Source organism: Pseudophryne corroboree, chromosome 2 (assembly GCF_028390025.1).
Source record: "Pseudophryne corroboree isolate aPseCor3 chromosome 2, aPseCor3.hap2, whole genome shotgun sequence".
Lineage (NCBI taxonomy): Eukaryota > Metazoa > Chordata > Amphibia > Anura > Myobatrachidae > Pseudophryne > Pseudophryne corroboree.
The window spans coordinates 563,002,195-563,026,176 of NC_086445.1; the positions used below are offsets into that span (position 1 = coordinate 563,002,195).

Genomic DNA, 23,982 nt, shown 5'->3' on the forward strand with positions numbered 1-23,982 from the left:
CACATTAAAAAATATCATTGAGTACACATACAGAAAATATGTAATATACTATCACACATATATACGTGCAATTTTGATTATATCGATTACCCTCTACTCCAACTAATTAAAAAGTTCAAAAACATCCCTGTTTATTTAGTTTTGCTGTATTGTTTGTTTTGCCAATTTGTTGCAGTTTATAAACACAGTTCCTTTAAATTGAAACAACAGTGGTTAATAACTTGTTGCCGGAGTAACTGTTTCAGTTCGTGCACATCTCACACTTGTAACTGTATCAGTTTGTGCACCTCTCACACTTGTAACTGTATCAGTTCGTGCACATCTCACACTTGTAGAATCAAATTAGAAGAGGGAGAGCGCTGTGTAGGATGATCAGTCACAGCGGTATGCTACAACCCCTGCTAGCTGCAGCTGCGCCTTGCAGTGTTAAGTTACTCACAGCTATAATATGTCCTTCCAATGGGGTAGAGACCTCCTTAGCCAGGTCTCATCTCAGCAATCACTCACAGATGTACGTCAATTTAAGTGGTTATAGTGGAGTGCTCCGGGCAGCAAGGTCCGATTGATGGCGCCTTGCTTACGCGTTTCTCCGCTATTGTCAGCAAGCGATTTCATCAGAGGATACAGCAACATCATCACAGGCTCCTTTTAAACCTCACCAGAACAATAACATTGCTAATTGTTTAATTACATACACCTATGTTTTAACTCCTGTGCAATAGTATTCATGTGTATAGCAAATTTAAAACACACTGTCACACAATAAAAGAATGAAGCAGCTTGGTGGTTTATATAAAACACTCAAAGTGCCATTGTTCATTAAAATTCATACATAGTAGTAACAGTAATATCAATTATTTCTTTTCTTTCTATTTTTATATATAATTAATGGGTGGTCTTCAGTATGCCGGCGGTCGGGCTCCCGGCGACCAGCATACCGGTGGCGGGAGCCCGACAGCCGGCATACCGACACTTATTCTCCCTCGTGGGGGTCCACGACCCCCCTGGAGGGAGAATAAAATAGTGTGGCGCGCGTAGCGCGCCACCGTGCCCGTAGCGTGGCGAGCGCAGCGAGCCCGCAAGGGGCTCATTTGCGCTCGCCACACTGTCGGTAAGCCGGCGGTCGGGCTCCCGGCGCCGGTATGCTGGTCACCGGGAGCCCGACCGCCGGCATATCGTAGTGAACCCATAATTAATTAGTTACCCCTATTTATCCTACATGACCAAGAGACAATTGATCTTCTTTTAGCTATAGAGGATAGTTAAAGACAAAACTCATAGCTCAGAGGAACCTCACTCCGCATTACATACAGCAGGTCCCGGGTTCAAATCCAATGCACCTCCGGTTATTTAGTATACTATTATATTTTATTTTATATTTTAATATATTTTTCAAAAATATCTTATCATATCCACAAGGACCATCATTGTCCACAAATAATGAGATTCATAATTGCGTAATTATATAATTCAATGAGCGTAGAGGGATGTAAAATCCATCATGTGCATATTTATTCAAAGTTGCACATATTTCTTTTTAAGGGAACTCATCCTAAATATATAACAAACCTATGTACATATATATTTTATTTTATAATATTTTATTTTATTAAGGTGCTCAGTTGGTGACAAGCACCTAAAAACTTACATTCCCTTATAAAACCTATACAACATATACATATCTAGACAATTTTTTGCTAATTTATCATCAAACACTTTTAGAAATTACATCCTCCTAAACGTTCAGACGATATAAACAACATATAATGAACCCTCCAACCAAAGGAAGGCAAGGAAGGACAATCTAATACAAACGAGAAAAGAACCCTCCAGCTAAGGAAAGGCAAGGGAGGGATTTCATAAAAAGGAAACAAATACACAAATGGATAGACAGAAAATTATATGAGAGGCTGGGCATTCTTTAGACCTTAATAGGCAAGAGGAGATATAGACTAACATCCCCCAATATTATTTAATTCAATACTCTTGTTAAGACCATCGGGAGTAAAGGTGCCTAGTGAAAAAATCCAAAATGCCTCCCTTGTGCACAGGCAATTATGTCTTTCTCCCCCTCTCATAGTGGGGGCCACGGATTCAATCCCCTGTAACTTCAGTACCTCAGCATTGCCAGCATGACAATGTGTTACATATCTTGAGATGCTGTGTTTGCAGTTCTTCATTAGTACATTTCTTCTGTGTTCAAGGAATCTGGCATTTAAACTTCTAATCGTCCCCCCTACATACTGTTTCCCATATATGCAACTAATCAAATAGATTACATATGTTTGTTGACAAGTAACTGTATCAATATTAAAGGTTTGGTTCAAAGATGATGATTTAAAACTCATACTCCTATTAATAATATGTGGGCCGGTCAAACAGTTCTTTTTACCACATTTGAAACACCCTCTTATTGTGGTTAACCAATTAGTGGTTCTAACATTATCAACTCTCTGTCCCTGAAAGAAACTTGGGGAGACATGATTTTTGATGTTCTTTTGCTTTCCGAAAGACAACCTTTACTGACTCTCCTAAACATGGGTTCAATATTTTATCCAATTTAAGGATTCCAAAGTTCTTAATTATCACTTCTCTAATCTCGTTAGAACATGTGTTATATTTAGTAATAAATGGAAGTATTGTATTCATTACCTCCTCTAATCTCTTATTCTTAATTTTATTACTATTCTGTCTCTCTAAATCAGTTGCTTTAGATAGGAGATAACTCTCTTCTCTACTTGCCACTTTCTTCAAAGATTTTTCTAGCAACTCTATTGGATACCCTTGATCCAAAAAGCCTCTGTAAGTATCTCAGCCTGTTTGTGAAATTCACTTTGTTCCAAACAGTTCCTTTTCATCCTCAAATATTGCCCCATGGGTATGTTATCCCTCCATTTTTGATGATGACAGCTCTTATAGTTTAAGTAATTATTACAGTCAACTTCCTTCCTAAAAGTACTCATAACCACAACATCATCCCTGACAGAAAGAGCAACATCCAAAAAATGTATGTGTGTAGGGTGAGAAGAGTGTGTAAACTTAAGACCAAATATGTTTGAATTATTATAAGAGAGAAAGGAAGAAACACTAGAGACCCCATCCCAAATCATAAATAGACATTAATATACCAACCATAGAGCCCCTAATTCGCCCTGTAGGCCCCCCCCCAGATGTACTGGTCCTCAAAAAGACCCATAAAAAGGTTTGCAAAACTCGGGGCGAACTTGGTGCCCATGGCGGTACCGTGTACTTGAAGAAGAAACTGTGAATTAAATAAAAATAGTTATGTGCTAAAATGTGTTCTATTGACTCAAGTACAAACCCAAGTCGCTCAGCCATCAGTCCCACAACAGTATTTGAAAAGTGATGACACGCCTCAATCCCCTCTTGGTGGGGGATGTTGGTACAGAGGGATTCTACATCACATGTCATGAATACATAACTTTGTCTCCACTTGACATCACCCACTAGATTTAAAAAATGGGTGGTGTCCCTGATGTGGTACCGAAGACCCACAATGTAAGTCTGCAAAAATGAGTCAACAAATGCTGATAGATTAGAAGTGAGGTACCCAACACCTGAAATTATGGGATAACCAGGAGGTGCTACCAAGGATTTGTGAATCTTGGGAAGGTGATAATATGTGGGGATAACCAGATATGGATTAAATAAAAACAAAAATTCATCTTTGGTGATTGTTCTCTCTGTCAGGGCCCTTTCTAATAGAAACCTATATTCTTGTATATACTGAACAGTTGGATTTGTTGACAATTTCATATAATAATCCTTATTTCCTAGTTGCCTCTCTGCTTCTTCTAAGTAAGACGACTTATCCTTCACTACAACGCCTCCTCCTTTGTCTGCATTTCTGATTATAACAGTATTGTCCTTTTTCAAAGAAATCAATGCATGGCGTTCATTCCCATTCAAGTTGTCTCTCTTAATGGGACCTTTCTTCTTTTCACAAAGAAGGTGGAAATAATTTAATGTAGATGTATAAAAAGTCTCAATATATGAGCTCCTATGTTGAATTGGCTCTGACTTTCTTTTAAATTTCCTATTCTCCATATTTTCAGAGAAATCAAAAATCTTACACTGTTGATTTTTAGAGTGGGACTCACCTACCTTGCTCTCTGCCAACAAAGAATTAAGCATAGTTATAGCTATCTCATCATCCTCGTAGAGTATTATAGGTATACCTTCAATTTCATTATTTTTTATAGTTTTGTTCGCAAAATATCTCTTACGACATAGATCTCTTGTGAACTTATTTAGTGACAAATAATTCAAAATATCTGGTTGTACAGATGGTGCAAATTTTAAACCTTTGGCAATAATCACTTTAGATGACAAATTATATATACATCTACTTCTTAACCTAGTTTTAAATTTTTGGCATTGAACCTTCTTTCCTCCTCTACACCCTCTACTTCTTCCACTCGTGATCTTTTGGGGGTGTTTGTAGCTTTTCAAATCTGTTGTGTTTCTCCCAGTGCTGTCTTTCTCTTTGTCCTAAAGAAACTTTGGACACCACTATTCTTCCTTTTTGTGTATTCTCCCTCCATTCTGTACTACAAACTTCTTTTGGTCTAGCCCCCCTTTCTTCATAGGGACCTCTCTCTCTATCATGATGTTCTAGTTGTTCTCCTCCTAAGATAGCCTGATGTTTTACATAAGTTTCTTCCTTTCTTATTGAACCACCAAGTGTTTCCTCATTATAACCTCTACCGTTCTCATACCGTGAATGTACTTTTGTCCTCCCTGGTTCATCAAACTTCCTTGTTCTTCCATCTTTAAATGTTCCTCTATATAATGGAGTCTTATCTCTTCTTTCCATATATTTACCTCTATTATATTCATTCAAATACCGGTTAGACTCCCTCCTGTCGTGAAATCTTGTAGAACCTTCATCCCTCCTATCCTCTCTAAACTTTCTATTATAGGTCCTAACCTGTTCTGACTAATAATCATTGTTATCTCTCTCTAATTAGTCTAATTTTGTCTCTTGGTCATATAGAATAAATAGGGTAACTAATTAATTATATATAAAAATAGGAAGAAAAGAAATAATTGATATTACTATTACTACTATGTATGAATTTTAATGAACAATGGCACTTTGAGTGGTTTATATAAACCACCAAGCTGCTTCATTCTTTTATTGTGTGACAGTGTGTTTTTAAGATGCTATACACATGAACACTATTGCACAGGAGATAAAACATTGGTGTATGTAATTAAGCAATTAGCAATGTTATTGGTTCGGTGAGGTTTAAAAGGAGCCTGTGATGATGTTGCTGTATCCTCTGATGAAACCACTTGCTGACAATAGCGGAGAAATGCGTAAGAAAGGTGCCATCAATTGGACCTTGCTGCAAGGAGCACTACACTATAACCACTTAAATTGAAGTACAAGTCCGTCTGTGAGTGATTGCTGAGGTGGGGACAAGCTGAGATGAGACCCGGCTAAGGAGTTCTCTACCCCATTGGAAGGACATATTATAGCCGTGTAACTTAACACTGCAAGGCGCAGCTGCGGCTAGCAGGGGTTGTAGCATACCGCTGTGACTGATCATCCTACACAGCGCTCTCCCCCTGATAATTTGATTCTACAAGTGTGAGATGTGCACGAACTGATACAGTTACAAGTGTGAGAGGTGCACAAACTGATACAGTTACAAGTGTGAGATGTGCACGAACTGACACAGTTACTCCGGCAACAAGTTATTAACCACTGTTGTTTCAATTTAAAGGAACTGTGTATATAAACTGCAACAAATTGGCAAAACAAACAATACAGCAAAACTAAATCCACAGGGACGTTTTTGAACTTTTTAATTAGTTGGAGTATAGGGTAATCGATATAAGCAAAATTGCACTTATATATGTGTGATAGTATATTACATATTTTCTGTATGTGTACTCAATGTGATTTTTTTTAATGTGTTTTGAATAAAATTATTAAATACATTGCGCTCCCTTGATAATTATTAATATTATCATCATAAAGTTTCAATATAATATGATGTGCTCCCTGGGCAGTGTAATGTGATGTGTGCCTTTACTGGCATTACATATATCTATTGTAGGTCATCAAAGCGGGTTGGGTATGGGAGACCGATAGCTAAGATTGTGTTCCTAATCCTGACAAGGGTGCAGCAGTAAAGAAAACCTAACCGTAACCCTTACCCTAACCCTCCCTACTCACAGCCTAACTCTAACCCTCCCCACCTGCAGCCTAAACCAAACCCTCCCCCCAGAGCCTAACCCCAACCCTTCTCGGCATACTTATGTTCAGGATTCCGGCAGTTAGGGAATCTAGCGCTGGCCTTCCGACAGGTGTTGGAAAAGGCATGATGACTATTTCCCATCATAGCAGCTGGTATAAGATATTATGTGTTTGGTTTTTCATCCTGTTGGTGTCCAATGTGGTGTTTTTTTTCTCCTGTTGGGGCCAATGTGTACCTGGTGGGGGCCAAAGCATTTTTATTCCTATTGTGGCAACTATATTATTTTTTTCCTATTGAGGCCAATGTGTTTTATTGTTTTCCGGACTATAAGGCAGTCCTGTCCACTCCCCACCTACCACAAAAAATAGATGCTGTAGTGTATTTAAAAAAAAGGAAGGCGGCAGTGGGCCTAAACTGGTATCTTGATTGGGCCCCATGATGTCTAAGGGATCTATTCATGAAGTAGTTAAATTAGTGGAAAAGTTTGCAAGTAGAGAAGTTGCTCATGATAACCAATATGTTCCTCACATCTTCCCCCTGCCACTGTTGTCCTCCCCATTGTCTTATCTTCTATAAGATGCATGGGGTTATATCTGATGGGCTTATAAGGGACATAGGAGATGTTTGATAGATTTCCACAATGCCTCTAACAGGCATATATGGGGCATTGGGGACATCTGGCATATATGGGGCATGGGAGAACATCTGATAGATATATAAAGGCATCGGGGGCCATCTTATTTAGCATGTAAGTAGCATAGGGTAGTATGACATGACATATGTCCATTAGTCACATTACACAACACAACACTCACATTACACCCCACAGTAGTGTCTGCTATTCACATTACACTGCACGGTAGTGCCCATTACTCACATTACACCACACAACACTCACATTACATCACACAGTAGTGTCCATTATTCACATTACACTGCACGGTAGTGTCTATTATTCACATTACACTGCACAGTAGTGTCCGTTAGTCACATTACACTGCATATTAGTGTTCATTATTCACATTATACTGCATGATAGTGTCTGTTAGTCACATTACACTGCACAGTAGTGTCTATTATTCACATTACACCACATGGTAGTGTTTGTTATGCCACGCAGTAGTGTCTCTTAATACTCTCATCCTCTGAACAGGTGCAGCACCAGCTATCATATTTAAACTCAGGGGGCCTCTTATTATTCATAGCCTTAGCAATACAATCTGGGCATGATATTAGCTCTCAGAATTGCATTACATGATGAGATTACACCTGTGCCATGTATCATTTTGCACTTGCAGGGACAACCTCATCCCTGTGATGTGCTCAATGGGGGTCATTCCAACCCGTTCTCATGCAGCGGTTCTTCGCTGCGGTGTGAACAAGTTGGTAATGCGCATGTGCGGTGGACGCATTGCGCACGTGCATCGTTGCCTGGCGACGATCGGCGCCAGGCAGCGATGCCGCCAGCGACAAATGTGATCGCAGAGGCGATCGCAAGAAGATGGAGAGGCGGGAGGCATTCCGGGGCAGACCCTCACCATTTTCCAGGCATGGTGAGTCTAACGCAGGCGTGTCGAGGCGTTTGGAGGGCGGATGTCTGACGTCAGGACCGGGACCTTCATCACTGGATCTGTCGCACAGGGTAAGTAACTCTTACCCTTGTCTTATTTTGCAGGAAACATTTTTAGCATAGCAGGGCTGCACAAGTGTTCACAGCCCTGCTATGCTAAAATATACTCCCCCATAGGCGGAGATTAGTTGATCGCACGAGCAGCAAAAAGTTGCTTGGTGCAATCAACTTTGATTGAGGGACAATGTGAAAGTAGGATTACTCTCCATGTGCGATTCCCAACTACTCATGCAGAGCAGCACTGGCAGGTGGGGATCTTAATGTAATAGGAAACTGCAGTAAATAAACATTCTCTCATTGCATCTAATAAACAATACTCTTCCTACAGTACATTTGTGATTACTGTTACAGAACATTCCCACATTCTCTTTGCTGCAGTAATAGCTCTGCTTCTTCCCCTATAACTCAAAAAGGGGGTCAACATGGCCCAGAGAGCACTGGCACTGTAGGTGCAATATACAGTTAATGTATTTGCTGGTACAGTAAAACCCCATTACCCATAGTACCCAGCACTAAGACCCACACATGGGACATGCCACAGCAGAAGAGAGCACTCCAGCCATTATAACTCTTCACCTGCTGAGTATCCCAAGCATTTATTCACCTATTTGTAACTTGGACAGTATAGGATCCTGCCCAGGGTGGGTAGGGTAGAAGGATTTTGCGACAAGAAGCATCAGCAGCCAAACACCAGAGAGTCAACAGAGAGGTAGGCACCTGTTCTTTCTTTGATTTGCTCCAAAAAGAAATACGGTACATGGCCCGCGTCTTTGGCAGTGTCCAGTCGTTGCCAGGCGACTGGGACTCCTGAGTCCTTCCATCCCCGGCTGCTGGCTCAATAGCAACCAGGATGCTTAACCTATACAACTGGTGGTGGGAACTTCCACTCAGTGTCCTAGTGAGTTGCTGGTTACATAGATACCAGGCACTCACAGGACAGCAGGATGTACGGTGGGGCAGCTGTAATAGGTAATAGGTGAAACGGCCCGTTTGATGGAGGTATAGGGCAGCGCGCAGCCCATATCTCTCTGGTGATTTCCCGGTCACGTAAGCACCCATTTGGGCAGATAGATACTATACATAGCAACTTACTGTTATTTCTTATGCACCACCAACTCTAATCTATAATAGATTTTGATCTATATTTTCCTCCCTCTAAAGAGACTGTAATTCAATGCTCATGTTCTTATTTGCAACAGATCTTGATCCACACATTTCTCTTTCCAAAGAGACTGTACAGTATTTCAATGCTTATATTGTGGTCAGAATGCTGATCTGTGTTGAGGACAGACAATGATACGTATGTGTCTTGGCACAACCAATATGCACCTTATTTAGCTCTAAGAGCAACATTTTGATCTAAACTGTTTTTTATCTATTATACGGTACATTTCTTTGTTATTATTATTTTTTGTTATATACCTCTAGGTTTATGCTGAATCACTATATACTCTCTACCGATGAATAATTGTTATTCTTTCTGGTTTAAATCAGCAACATTTAATTTTTTGGCATAGATGCATTGCAAGAAACTTTAGGCTATTACTTCAGTTACTCTTAAACCCACGTCTAACTAATTGTATGTTCCCCATGTTCCGTATACCAATAGATTATACAGACCTGCAGAATTTTATCACATCTGTATAGGCGTTGTTCGGAAATACACACTTCTGGGAAACTAAGTTGTCATCTACAATTATATTATCTCCCTTTTTGTCTTTTTTCTTACATACCCAATTTATGCCACATGGGCATTTAATGCTATTATCTTCTTTCCTTGCACTCCTGCACATCTGTGCTAATGTGCTCTCTCATCCAGCCCCGGTCTCTACAATGGTAGTGACCAATCTCTGCGGAGTTTCACTTCTGGACAGCCGAAGCACATCTCTGTTTATCAGGAATTAGTACTCTCTGAATCCAGCTGTTTACGGCCATACTCCACAGGAGACGCCTAATCCTGTCTGATCTTGGAAGCAAAGCTCTGAAAGGCCTGGTCAGTACTTGTTTGGGAGACTGCCAAGAAACACCAGGTGCAGTAAACTTTGCTGGAAAACAGAAGGAACATTCCCTTACTTCTCTCTCTTTCTCCTCTTTTGATATAGAAGATATTTAAGGTCTTATAGGAGAACATACAAGTCCCCTCTTCAAACTCAATATCTTGTTTCAGCTCAAGTACCACTTTCTCACTGTTCAATCAATAGCCTGTAACTAATTTTCTATCATTTATCTAGCAGATTATACACTCTTGTCTAACCTGCTGCATCAAAATGCCTATGGTGACACCACTGTTAGACATCTATACAGAAGGTGGATCAACACCAAATTAGGCAACAAACCACTTATCCTATTGGTGCTAAGATCGATATACGGGATACAATTTTTAGGAGATTCTAGCCATCTACTTATTGTTAGTAGACAAATGCGAGGCTACTCCTGTTATTGTACAAAATAATTCTTCACCTTGGCAGTATCTACTGTCTATTAGTTTTATATTTTCATTTAGAATACCATATCTTGTTTGTCACACTATATTTTATATGATTCCTAATAAAGGTTAAATTTTATTCTCTATAAATTTTTCATATAAGAGTGCCCCAGCACAGAGTCTTTCTTTTTCTCTTTTTTTCTTTCATGTAAACCCACTGACTCAGGGAGCACCACCGACAGCATATTTACACATTTGGTCATATTTTCCAAAGTCAGTTCCAGACATTATATCGGGTAATAAGGTTTTGTCTGATATCACTTACCAGTGTGGAACAACTTCTTTTTCTTTTGCATTAAGCCTTTGTATGGTCTCATTCAATTGACCATTAGGGTTGATCACCATTTCCATGAACAGAAACATAAGAGGGAGTTTGGGGTACTCCCTGCCCATCCTTCCAGTTCTGAAGTTCAGGAGGAACAGTCCGAACTCATGCAGCATGGGGTCACTCGGCTAACCTCTGATAAGAAGCGAAGGCGGGAAAAAGGTCTTTGTCTTTATTGCAGGGTACAAGGCCATTTTGTTGGTATCTGCCCTAAAAGATCGGTAAAAGACAAATCCTGAGTTAAGTTAGAGGGGTTCACTTTGGTATCTCTACCATTAGTCCCTCAAATTCTATTTTAGTTCCGATGGAACTTACTTTGAATGGTAAGATGTTTCCTGTACTCGCTTTCCTGCATTGTGGAACGGGAGGGAATTTTATGGATTCCACCTTTGCTTCATTCCTAAATATACCTTTGGAGCCCTTAGAGTTGTCTGTCTCTGTTTGTGGCCTTGATGGCAACTCTTTAACCCATGGTCAAATCTTGTTTCTTACTCCGTCTCTACTTCTTTCTGTGGGTATTCTTCATTATGAGAAGTTGAGTTTTTTCCATATTCTTTGCCATCTTGATCCAGTGGTTCTTGGACTGCCTTGGTTGAGAGAGCACAATTTAGTTGTAGACTGGAAGTCTGGGGAAATTATCCACTGCAACTCTGGATGTGAGTCTCTCTGTCTTTCCCTTCCTGCACACTATGTTCAGACAATTCTTAAGAATCTTCCTGAGCCATACCACTCCTACAGGGATGTTTTCTCTAAATAAGAGGTGGACAGTCTTCCTCCACAGCAAGATTTTGACTGTCAAATTGACCTCATCCCAAATGCTAAATTACCCAAGGGAAGATTGTATGCCTTGTCTATTCCTGAGACTTGAGCAATGGATCAATACATTCAGGAGAGCTTAGACAAAGGATTCATTCACCCTTCCAAATCTCCGGTAAGAGCTGTATATTTCTTCATAGCCAAAAAGGATGGCTTCTTGCAACCTTGTATTAATGATCAAGCATTGAATAAAATCACTGTGAAAATGTTATTATCCTCTTCCCCTTATCTCTGTGTTATTTGATCATGTTGGATCAGGGGCAGTGCTTTTGCAGAGAGATCCTGAGTACGTAAATGTCAACCCTTGTGCTTTCCTCTCCCAGAAGTTCTCGGCTGAGAGGAATTGTGATGTTGGGAACTGGGACCTGTTGGCGATTAAGTGGGCCTTTGAGAATTGGTACCATTGGTTGGAGGGAGTACTGCATGTAATAACTGTGTTTACTGACTACAAAATTCTGGCTTACATTGAAGCTAGATTGAACACTTGACAGGTCTGCTGGGCCCTGTTTTTCATCAGATTCAAGTTTGTGATCACCTTCAGACCAGGATCTAAAAATATTAAGGTGGACACTTTGTCCTGCAGTTTTTTGCCTGTTTAAAATTCTAAGGGATCCAATTCTCATATTGTGCCCACCTCAACTATTCTAGCAGGTTTAACACAAGATCTGCCATCTCATGTGCTATCCATGCAAATCCAAGGTCCTGCGGAGACTCCAGCTGGTCGCCTGTTCATTCCCAAGGTTTATTGTAAAGCTGTAAAATTTTAATTTAATTCTGCTAGGATTTCTGCACATCCTGGAGTTTCTAAGACATTGGAGCAGTTGACACGAGCTGTGTTGTGGCTTTCCATGGCTCAAGATGTGCAACAATTTGTGCTTTCTTGTGAGGTTTGTGCCCAAAATAAGACTTTCCGCACAGTTCCCATGGGTCATCTGCTTACATTATATATTCCGTGTATTCCATTGTCCCATATCTCCATGGATTTGATTATAGATCTTCCACCCTCTTCACAGATAACCACCACCTGGATTACTGTAGATTGGTTTAGAGAGATGGCTCATTTTGTGGCTTTGCAAAAGTTAACTTCAGCTAAAGAAGTAGCCAAATTGTTCATTCATTATATATTCAGACTTCATAGCTTACCCCTGGATATTGTGTCTGATAGAGGGTCCCAATTAATTTCTTGGTTTTGGAGATCATTCTGATAAAGCTTGGGTATGCATGTCAGTCTCGCTTCTGGATACCATCCTCAGTCTAATGGTCAGACGTAACAAGTCAACCAGTCTCTGGAGGAATACTTACATTGTTTTATTTCTAAATGCCATGATAACTGGTCTGAAGTCCTGCCTTGGCTGAGTTTGCCTATAATAATGCATGCCATTCTGCATCCAAAGTCTCACAATTCTTTTTTGTTTTTGGACATCATCCTAAAGCTAATGCTTTTGATCCAGTTCATGACGGTCCTTCCTCTTCCTGGTTGGTGACTAGGTATAGAGGTGTTTGGAGGAGGGAAAATCAGGCATTGAAGGTAGCTTCCCTGTTGTCTAAATGATTGTTTGATAGATGCAGAATACCATGTTCATTTAAGATTAGAGACATGATCTGGTTATCAACTTCAAACATCAAACTGTGACAAGCATCACAGAAGTTTGGTCCAAAGTTTGTTGGGCCTCTTTTGAATTATTGGACGGATGAACCCGGTGGCCTTCCATCTACTATAGCCCAGGTCTTTAAGAATTAACAACGTTTTTCACTGTTCTCTCCTTAAGCTAGTCTTCCGTTCTTCCAGTTTTAGGGTAGATCGGGCTCGGATACCACTTCCAGCACTAGTTCGGGATTGAGTGGAGTTTGTGATAGATACATTTTGGACTCCAGGCTGGCCCATGAAAAACTAAAGTTTCTGGTCCATTGGAAGGGTTATGGACCAGAGGAGAGATCCTGGGTGTGGGACAAGAGTCTGCATGGTCCCAGACTGAAGAAGGCCATCTTCAAGAAATTCCCTTGGAAGCCAGGTTCTAAGGGTTTGTTTTCCCCTCATCAAGGGGGGGGGGGAATGTCACTTGCCGCGACCCGCGTCTTCAGCAGCATCTGGTCATTGCCAAGCAACTGGGATGCTTGCTTCCTTCCATCCACGGCTGCTGGCTTCAAAGCAAGCGGGATGCTTAGCCTATGCAGTGGGTAGAGGGAACTTCTGCTCGGCGTCCTGGTGAATTGCCTGGTTACACAGATGCCAGTTATCCACAGGACAGCGAGAAGTGTAGTGGGGCAGCTGTATGAACTTGTAATTAAGGGGAGGCTTGTCTTCACTGAGTTGCTGATTAGCTCATGCTCCCTTTATCTTACTGGTCTGCCTCTCACTCTTTGCTTGTCATAGCCAAAAAAGTGTATATTGTGATATTTGTCAATTGTCTCCATGACAGTTTGCTAATCATTCAAATAGTATATCAACATAACTCTATGCTTAAAAAAACTGTTGTTTCAACTTTTAAGCACTTATTGGATATCCCGGTTTTATATAGTTCACTGTATATGATAAATGTATTTGCACTATTCCGTATGCAGTGTGACATTTCATAAATGACTTACATTCATGTGAAACAAGGTATTACCCAAATAGAATTACAGTTTCAAAGTGTGGCAGGGACAGCATGATTCCACATGAGCTTAATATGGAATGGCAGGATTTTACTGTATTGGAGCAGCAGCAATAGTTCTGATGGAATCCAGATCGGGTTTTAGCTGAATCTGTTGTAAGCCACAGCTGGGCTAATCGCTACAACTTCTCAGCTACCTTTAAAAATGTGTTTGTTCAGTTGATCATGGCTCCATATGCCAGCAAATGGCCAGGTGATAGATTGAGGGTCTTGGGTTATGTTAGGAGCCATTTAGAATATTTACTTTTACTGTTTATCAGAGCTTCAAATGTTGTGCTGCTGTTTACAAGTCTGCCTGTAAAACCTGACCTGCAAAACCTGCATGTGCTGTGTAACCTGCCTAAGGTGGAAATAAAGTGAGTTGGATGGTAACCACAGCAAAACCATGAAACTTAAACTGGATCCATCCACAGCGGCAGTGAAACACATTGCAGGATGCTAACCACTGCATAGCGGCTTGATGAGTTTTTTTTTAATAATTAAATGGCAGTAGATACTAATATATGTGTCTTTTTGCAGGCTGTGCACAATTCAAACTGTTTGCTAATTCCTGGGGAATGGTGTGCAGTGTTAAGGGAAAACAGCTGAGATAGTGTGCTGGGAAGCTGGTTTACCATAGCCATTTAATTAAGCCTGCTAAATTTGTATATGAAAAGCAGGGACTTATAGAGGTGGTATTGAAAATGTTTGCTAAATTGGCTACAAACCAATTGCTGGCTAACAAAATCTGGCTGCCAAGCAGCAAGGTCAGCAAGGAGGCAGCAAACTCAGTTACCGAGGCAGCAAACTCAGGTGGGCAGGAGAGTGAGGTGTTACAAAAGCTTACACCCACAGATGACATTGAGGCATTTTTATACACTTTTGAGTTCACTGCCACATGGTTAAAGTGGCCAGAGGAGTTATGGGCTGCCAAGTTAGCTCCCCGCCTCACAGATGAATCACAGTGAGCCTATACTGCCTGGACAATAGCTGAAGCTAGCTCTTTCTCTTTAAAAAACAAAGTAAGAATCCTTTCCTAAGTGCTCCAACACAATTGCAGCCGTACTTTCAAAGATTGCTGATCAGCCAATCAGCTGGAAATCATATGCAGAAAAAAGAGACTTTGAAACTTCCACAGCACTGTTGCCAATCAGCCTAACTTCCCGTTTACTATAGCACCACAATTGATAGGTGTAAATTATAATTTCATTCCAAAAGTTGCAGTCCATATATTCCAATCCACTCCAATCGATAAAACATAAAAATATTTATTAAAAATAAAATTTAAAACATAGAGCGTTATGCCGGATTCCAACAGTCATTCAACAGGTTACACAGATCGGCTTTTAAAGAAGGATTTATGCTCACCGGACCTCCCGGACATTTGAACTGTTTAAGCAGTGGTACCCTCCTGTCAGGACTTTTGCTTTTTTGAGATAGCCCCTAAGTGCAAAGTGTTGAGTAGCAAAAGTCCCGACAGGAGCGTACCTATTTTTTGAATAAATATTTTTATGTTTTATCAATTGGAGTGGATTGGAATATATGGACTGCACCTTTTGGAATGAAATTATAATTTACACCTATCAATTGTGGTGCTATAGTAAACGGGAAGTGAGGCTGATTGGCAACAGCGCTGTGGAAGTTTCAAAGTCTGTAGCTCTTTCTCTTGTTTAAAGAAGGCCATACTCAGCAGGGTTGGACTGATGGACCCCAGTAAAGCCGTGTATTTCCAGGATTGATGGCTGAACCCATCTGAGCCTCCAAGAGTTAAGCTGGCCAAGCTAGCCAGACTGAGTAAAGCATGGCTACAGCAGGACAAACATATTACTCCATGTATTGTAGAGATTGTTGCTTTAGACCATGCTATATGGATATTAGACTGTGCTGTACAATGCTGGGCCTTGCAGGCTGACCCCCTCCCCCAGAATCTGAGGAGTTAGCAGTTGTGATTGAGAGGTACTTTACCCTGGGAAAATTGACTAAAGCCAAGCAAGAGTTACTGCCAGTACTTAAGCACAGAACCCGGGTCCCCATTATTAAACTAAACAACACACCTCCAGCCGTGAGTTTTGAGTGCGGTGAACCTACTCATGTATGACGGGATTGCCCAAAGCATAATGAGCCAATCGATTGCAGTGAAGTGAAAGGGTGTCTCTGGAGGACTTTAGACGAGATCAACAGAACAATGGCAATTTATCCAATGCTTTTGAAAATGTGGTAGTGGTAAATGGTAAGGTAATCTCTGTTTTACCACCTGAAGATGTACCTTACTTTGTAGCAAAAAATTATTTGTTGCACTGTGTAACTTATTTGCAAAGTAAAAGGGTTGACCAATTGCTGGTTCCCTGGAAACATGAGCAGCTGGTATTGAGGGTTGCTCACATGCATTTATGGGGTAGCCATTATAGGGAGGAGATAACTCTCCAGCATATCCAGCTATGGTTCTTCTGGCTAGGAATTCATGCCACAGTGAAAAATTGTTGGCACGAATGTCCAGTGTGTGAAAAGACTGCACCCCAGCTTGATTTTAGGGCGCCCTTAGTTCCCCTGCTTATCATTTCCATGCTTTTTAAGTGAATTGATATGGATCTGATAGGGCCAGTGGAAAAATCTGTTCCTGGGCATCTATATATATTGGTGGTTGTGCACTATGCCACTAGGTACCCGGAGGCCATACCACTATGTAACATGAAATCTAGCACTATTGCCTTGGAGTTGTTGATGCTGTATACCCATCTGGGAACACCAAACGAGGTCCTGACAGACCAAGGTACCGCTTTCTGTCAAAATTTATGAAAGTAGAAAAGTTATCAACAAGGCAGTATCTCACCATGCTATACTTAAGGAAGGGGTACTGGCAATTGCCTTTGATGGAAGCTGACAAAACAAAGACAGCCTTCTCTACCCCAGAGGGTTTGTTCCAATATAAAGTGCTGCCCTTTGGTTTGCATGGCGACCCTGCAACTTTCTAGAGAGCTTTGAATAAATTGCTCCGGCTGCACAGGAAATTTGCAGCAGCATATTTAGTGCAACATTGTCATTTTTATCTCTGACTGGGAAGGCAGTGTTACAGTCTCTACGAGCACAAGGGATCATAGCTAACTCGGAGAAGCGTTTCATTGGAATGGTAGAGACAAAGTGTCTGGGGTAAGTTAAAACCAACGTGAAAGCAGTCCTCACGTGGCCTAAGCCAAAATGTAAGTCACAACTTAGGACATTCTTTGGTCAGGTGGGCTATTATTGTAGGTTCATAGGGCGGAATCCTTAACCGAATGTCTGAGGAAACCATCTCCATACAAGATAGTATGGTCTAGGCCCAAAGAGACTGCTTGGCAGGGTTTAAGGCAAGTTTATGCACAGAGCCTGTATTGCAAGCTCCTGATTTCAGAAAGCAGTTTGTATTGCAGACTGATGCATATGGGACAAGGTTAGGAGAAGTCCTTTCGCAAGAGGTAGATAGAGAGTAGAAACCCATCCTCTACCTTAGCCGGAAATTGCTGCCCAGAGAATGCAAGTACTCAACTGTGGACTGTGAGTGCTTGGTGATTAAATGGGCAGTAGAGTCACTGAGATACTATTTGATGGAGCAAGAATTCCGGCTAATCACTGAACATGCACCCTTACAGTGGATGCAAGCAAACAAGGAGGTAAATACAGCAGTAGGTATGATGGAATCCACACCAAGTTTTAAATGAGTCTGTAGTCTGCAAGACTGCCTGTAAAACCTGACCTGCAAAACCTGTGGATTCATAGTGGATATTGAAATACATTTTAGAGGGGATCCTGTCATCAAAGAGTACTTTTTCATTTACAGACTAACCCCATGGTCAAGTTGGGAGACCCTTTCTGCTTTCACAAAATTAACTGGTCATGTTTAGTAAAAATAGTGACATTTGTGAGATGGTCATATAGAACTGACTGTAATTGTCTAATGTTAATTATAGTGATACTAATGTAGTAACAAAAGCAGCTCATACTATTTAATTTTACCTGTTTTTTATTTTACCAACACCAAAACACAAAGATGGTGAGACCCAAAACACAGGGACACATGCACTTCTCTATGCATAAAAACCCCCCCAAAAAACAGAAACTATAAACTGAATTCAATAATTAAAGCAATGGAAGTAACAAGGGAGCATGGAAAGTAGTACTTCATAATAAAAAAAAACCCACAACACTGTCAGGGATACAAATTTCAAAGTGAATATCTTCAAATCCTGATACTGACTCAGGGAGTGCTATGGGACTTGTGCTAACAGTAAGGGGTCTATTTACTAAGCATTGGATGGAGGTAAAGTGGACAGAAATAAAGTGCCAGTGAATCAGCTCCTAACTGTCTTGTCACAGGCTATGTTTGAAAAATGACAGGAGCTGATAGGTTGGTAGGGGTACTTTATCTTTGTCCACTTTATCTCCATCCAAGACTTAGTAAATAGACCCTTAAGTCACTAATTTGGAAAGCTTGTTCTATGGTGGTCATTCCGAGTTGATCGCTAGCTGCATTCGTTCGCTGTGCAACAATGAGGCAAAAAAACGGCACTTCTGTGCATGCGTATGTGGCACAATGCGCACACGCGATGTGCTATTACAACGAACAATGTAGTTTCACACAGGGTCTAGCGAAGCTTTTCAGTCACACTGCTCGCCGCAGAGTGATTGACATGAAGTGGGCATTTCTGGGTGGCAACTGACCGTTTTCAGGGAGTGTTCAGACAAACGCAGGCATGCCAGGAAAAATGCAGGCGTGGCTGGGTGAATGCAGAGCGCGTTTATGACGTCAAAACATGAACTGAATAGTCTGAAGCGATCGCAAGCGCTGAGTAGGTTTTGAGCTACTCTGAAACTGCACAAAAAAACTTTGTAGCCGCTCTGCGATCCTTTCGTTCGCACTTCTGCTAAGCTAAAGTAAACTCCCAGTGGGCGGCGGCATAGTGTTTGCACAGCTGCTAAAAACTGCTATCGAGCGACCAACTCGGAATGACCACCTATGACTCAACAGTGTCCCTCTCTAAGCGTAGCGATAACTGAAATTTACCTCATTGGTCAATGAAAAAATAATTTCCTCTAACATTTGACCTTGAAAGTTTGCACATTTGACTGGTGGATTTTGTCCATAAGTGTCCCCAGTCCTGCCCCAACCACACCACAAAATGGAATGAGTTTACAGTTGTTTCAGCTCTATTAATAAACGATAACTTTTGCAAAATACTGTATAAATTTACAAATACTGAAGTGACATTGCAAACCAAAAGCATAATTCAAAGATAGCATTGCTGGAACTCTGCACCGCTACAAAATGGCCTGTTCCACACAAAACTCAATTTGCCTGACATTTAACTCATCTATAGTGTAAAGTAATCCTGTTCTGGTCTTAGTAATGGCATTTATTTAGAGTATTGATGACCTATTTCCCTGTCTACTGAATGTACAGTACATCAGCTGTGTTAGGGCATGTGGTCTTTGCTATACTTTATCAGCAGCTGCAGAACAATGATAGCAGATTACAGTGGTTAAAATTAATGAGACCCCATGCACCTGTCTCATGCTGAGACCTCATCTTACTCCAACAGCAATAACACATGACTAAATCAGAGATTAGCACAGTCCCAAATCACTTATTTCCTGGGACATGAGTGTGAATAATGGCAGGACATTAAGATCACTCTGTACACCCCTTTTTTCCTTCAAGTCTGCTTGATTATAATATTTATTATTCCAAAAGAGGAGGTAGGCAGAGTGGAAATGTAGTTCATACTGTCTTCCCTTAGCTATTACTGAAATGAGAACCAAAAAAAGAACATAATGATTTGATGTGAAGCAAAGGTGAACAAAATGTCACCAGAGTGAGCTCATCCCATGATTAGTATATAAGGAGGGAGGGAAAAGAGGACAGCTGAGTTTATCTTTACTGCTGACATTTTTACAGACACAACATTCAGAACAACCATGGGATGTATAATTATGGTGTTTTAGCCCAACTATTTTAAACATGTTTTTTACGTATTTAACTGGATCCTGAGTACTTATGTGGCAAGCTGTGAGACTGTTTAGTTAGCTTCCATTTTTTTTCCAGTCAATAAATAACCCAGGTTTTTTAATTATAAACTGTTTGGAGTGCATCTGTTTGGAGTCCATTAACAATTTGTATTTAAATCCAGGTGCACCTACAGTTAGGATTGCAAGAAAGCAGGTATAGTATAGTAAGCTAATGATTTATTAAGGCACATACACAGAGCTTATCTAAGAAAAATGTGCCAAGTATAGCTCCCAAGAACAGTCCTGAGTTTAATTTATTATCCTGAAATGATTAATGTAGTACAAATTTTCCTTACATTGATATACAGTAGTTGGTAAGTTTTGCATTCATTTTTATTTAATTCTATGTCCATCTGGAAAAAGATAGCTTTATATTAAGAGCAAATACTGTATCTTGTTGGAATAATCTTGATTTTCTGTCAATGGACTAGTAGAACAATACTGTTTGCATAGTGTGGTATATATTAAGGCCAGATATACAGCCAAAACTATGAAAATCCACTTTTTTTTAGTTTTGCCAGCATTCCCATATGTACCAAACTCCAGAATGCACTGCATTCCAGAGCTCGGACCCCATGGGTAATGCCATATTTAAATGATAATACCAATTAAAAGCTCATAGACTTATTTTTCGCATTTCCCTCTGAGAGGGATCCAATCGGATCCCTCCCAGCATCTCCCATGTGTAGAAGGAATCCCGTGTTTTAATCCTGGAAGTCCAGTGATCACAAAGGACAGCTCTTATCGGGAGAGTTGTCCTTCGTTACACTAATCACATTTCTGGGTACATACTGGCATTATTAACACTGTTATGTACTAGATAAGTAGTATCTAGATGTATTGCATTGTGGATGCGATGTGTAATAGATCCCCCCCTAATGGTGCCCACACATTGAGAAATTTTAGGGCCAATTTGGCCGACAAACAATACATCGTAACGATACATCATTTACAAAAGTGCAAATCGTTCATTGTCCACGAGCGATAACAATCTGATGTGTGTACCCACTGTACGTTTGATGTATCCTCTATCCAGCATGCTCCTGGATGTGGGTACTCTTCAGATCTCAAGATCTATCTTAAGCTCTAACTTATGTGTATGCACTATGGGCCTAATTCAGTATGGAACGCATCAGCTATGTGTTCTCATACTGAAGCCCTTTTGCACTGTGCGTACGTGCAGGAGCCATACTGCCCGTGCACACACAATGAGATGCAACGGCATCTCACTTATACGAACGCCTCTGTCTGATTGACAGGCAGAGACATTTGCGGTGCGGCCGGGGGCTTCGACATGGTGTTTAATGGACATCGATGCAGTGTTAGTGGGGCACGGTCCAGACAACGCAGGCATGTCCAGAAACATGGCTGCCTGATGATTGCAGGGGCAGGGGGCAACCCTAAACATGCGAGTGCTTTGCTGTTTAGTGATGCGCTTGCATTTGTGCGTGGGGGTGTGCAGGACCCGGCATGTGGGGCTGCATTGCCTGTACTGTTCGGCCACCCGCATGTTTGTGGAAAGAGTTGTAGTTTTGCTAATTTTTGCAAAACTACAACTCATGATGAATTATGACCTAAATCGTTTGTCCAAGATTACCAGGGAGCTGTTGGGGGAGTTCAAGGGAGATTGCTAATGATATTGCGTTTGCTAATCGCTCAGTGCGTGCGCACCATAAGTTTTCTTATTTTCAAGCAAAAATTTGATGTCTCCAAGAATTTTAATTTGTATATTACCATCATGTTTCATGGTATTCAGAACAGTGTTTTTTTCCACAAAAGTATACATAGTAAAAAGAGATATCAAGAGACAAAGTAAGTGTTTAAGAGGGTTGGGTATGCGTGACCGTCAGTATACCTCCATCGGGATCACGGTAGAGGGAATACCAGCAGGGGGGACAGTGCAAAATGCCCCTTGCGGGTTTGCCACACTGTGGGCTTATTGGCGACAGGTTCTACTCCCACTCTATGGGTCTGGTGGACACTGACTGCCGGTGGTGCACACAGAGTCAGTGAACTGAACATTGAAGAAAAAGAGAAAAAAGAAAGACTCTGTGTTGGGGCACTCTTATATGAAAAAATGATCGACGTAAACCTTAACTTTTATTACAATATTATTTAAAATAAAAGTGACTTTATTTAAAAGATATAGAGTAAGTGAGCATTCTAATTGCTTATACTGATGCACCGATTTAGGGGGTCATTCCGAGTTGTACGCTCGCTAGCAGATTTTAGCAGCATTGCACATGCTAGGCCGCCGCCCTCTGGGAGTGTATCTTAGCTTAGCAGAATAGCGAACGAAAGATTAGCAGATTTGCGAATAGAAAATTCTTAGCTGTTTCTTTGTAGTTCCAGACCTACTCACAGATTGCGATCAGCTCAGGCCGTTTCGTTCCTGGTTTGACGTCACAAACACGCCCTGCGTTTGGCCAGCCACTCCCCCATTTCTCCAGACACTCCCGTGTTTTTCCCTGATACGCCTGCGTTTTTCCGCACACTCACAGAAAACGCAAGTTTCCGCCCAGAAACACCCATTTCCTGTCAATCACACTCCGATCACTACAACGATGAAAATTCTTCATTCAGACGTGAGTAAATCTACTAAGTTTTGTGTTAAAATACTTAGCACATGCGCACTGCGTACCATGCGCATGCGCATTTTAGCCTTAATCGCTCCGTTGCGAAAATCCGCAACGAGCGATCAACTTGGAATGACCCCCTTAGTTTGTTATATTGCATAGAGGGTTAAATTACTCAGTGCCAAGGTGAAAATATACTCGTAATTATATTAGGTAACAACCAATCTATCTTAATATAATTATTAGACCGGTTAGTAATCCCTCCTGGGGGTGCCGTCCTTATTGGTCCTTAGAGCTGCATGTCATTTTTTGTTAGAAAAAAGTGTTGCCTATATCGGTAAAGAACCATCTGCAATAATGTCAGGCAATGGGGTTACCATAAGGCATTTTAATACGACTGCTGTTCGAAGCAGAAGAAATTTCTCATGAGGTCTATGACAGATATTTATGCTTGAAGGATAAATTCACTGTTTTAGTTGGCTAAATCAATTGTAAGCCAACTGCAGAATGAGAGTACAGGTTGAGTATCCCATATCCAAATATTCCGAAATACGGAATATTCCGAAATACGGACTTTTTTGAGTGAGAGTGAGATAGTGAATCCTTTGTTTTTTGATGGCTCAGTGTACACAAACTTTGTTTAATATACAAAGTTATTAAAATATTGTATTAAATGACCTCCAGGCTGTGTGTATAAGGTGTATATGAAACATAAATGAATTGTGTGAATGTACACACACTATGTTTAATGCACAAAGTTATAAAAAATATTGGCTAAAATGACCTTCAGGCTGTGTGAATAAGGTGTATATGTACCATAAATGCATTCTGTGCTTAGATTTAGGTCCCATCACCATGATATCTCATTATGGTATGCAATTATTCCAAAATACGGAAAAATCCGATATCCAAAATACCTCTGGTCCCAAGCATTTTGGATAAGGGAGACTCAACCTGTATTACACAGTAATCAGAAGAGAAAGTGTGAAAATTAAAGAGATAACTTCCTTCTGCTTTTCAGCTAAAAATGTTTACTGCACCTGGTATTCACTGGCGGTCTCCCAAACAATTACTGACCAGGCCTACCATAGAATTGCTTCCAAGATCGGACGAGATTGGGCATACCCTATGGAGTATGGCAGTAATCTGCTGAATGAGAGAGTACTGGTATCAAGGAATAAGAAATGTGCTTCTGTTGTCCAAAAGAGATAATTGTATCTTTCTGATGCCACGAGGTACTAGTTCTGG

At 40.8% G+C, this 23,982-nt stretch overlaps 1 pseudogene; it reads left to right on the forward strand.

Moving 5' to 3' along the window:
* The first annotated feature begins 9,783 nt into the window (after window positions 1-9,783).
* On the forward strand, window positions 9,784-9,902 carry LOC135052644 (5S ribosomal RNA; annotated as a pseudogene).
* Window positions 9,903-23,982: the final 14,080 nt, after the last annotated feature.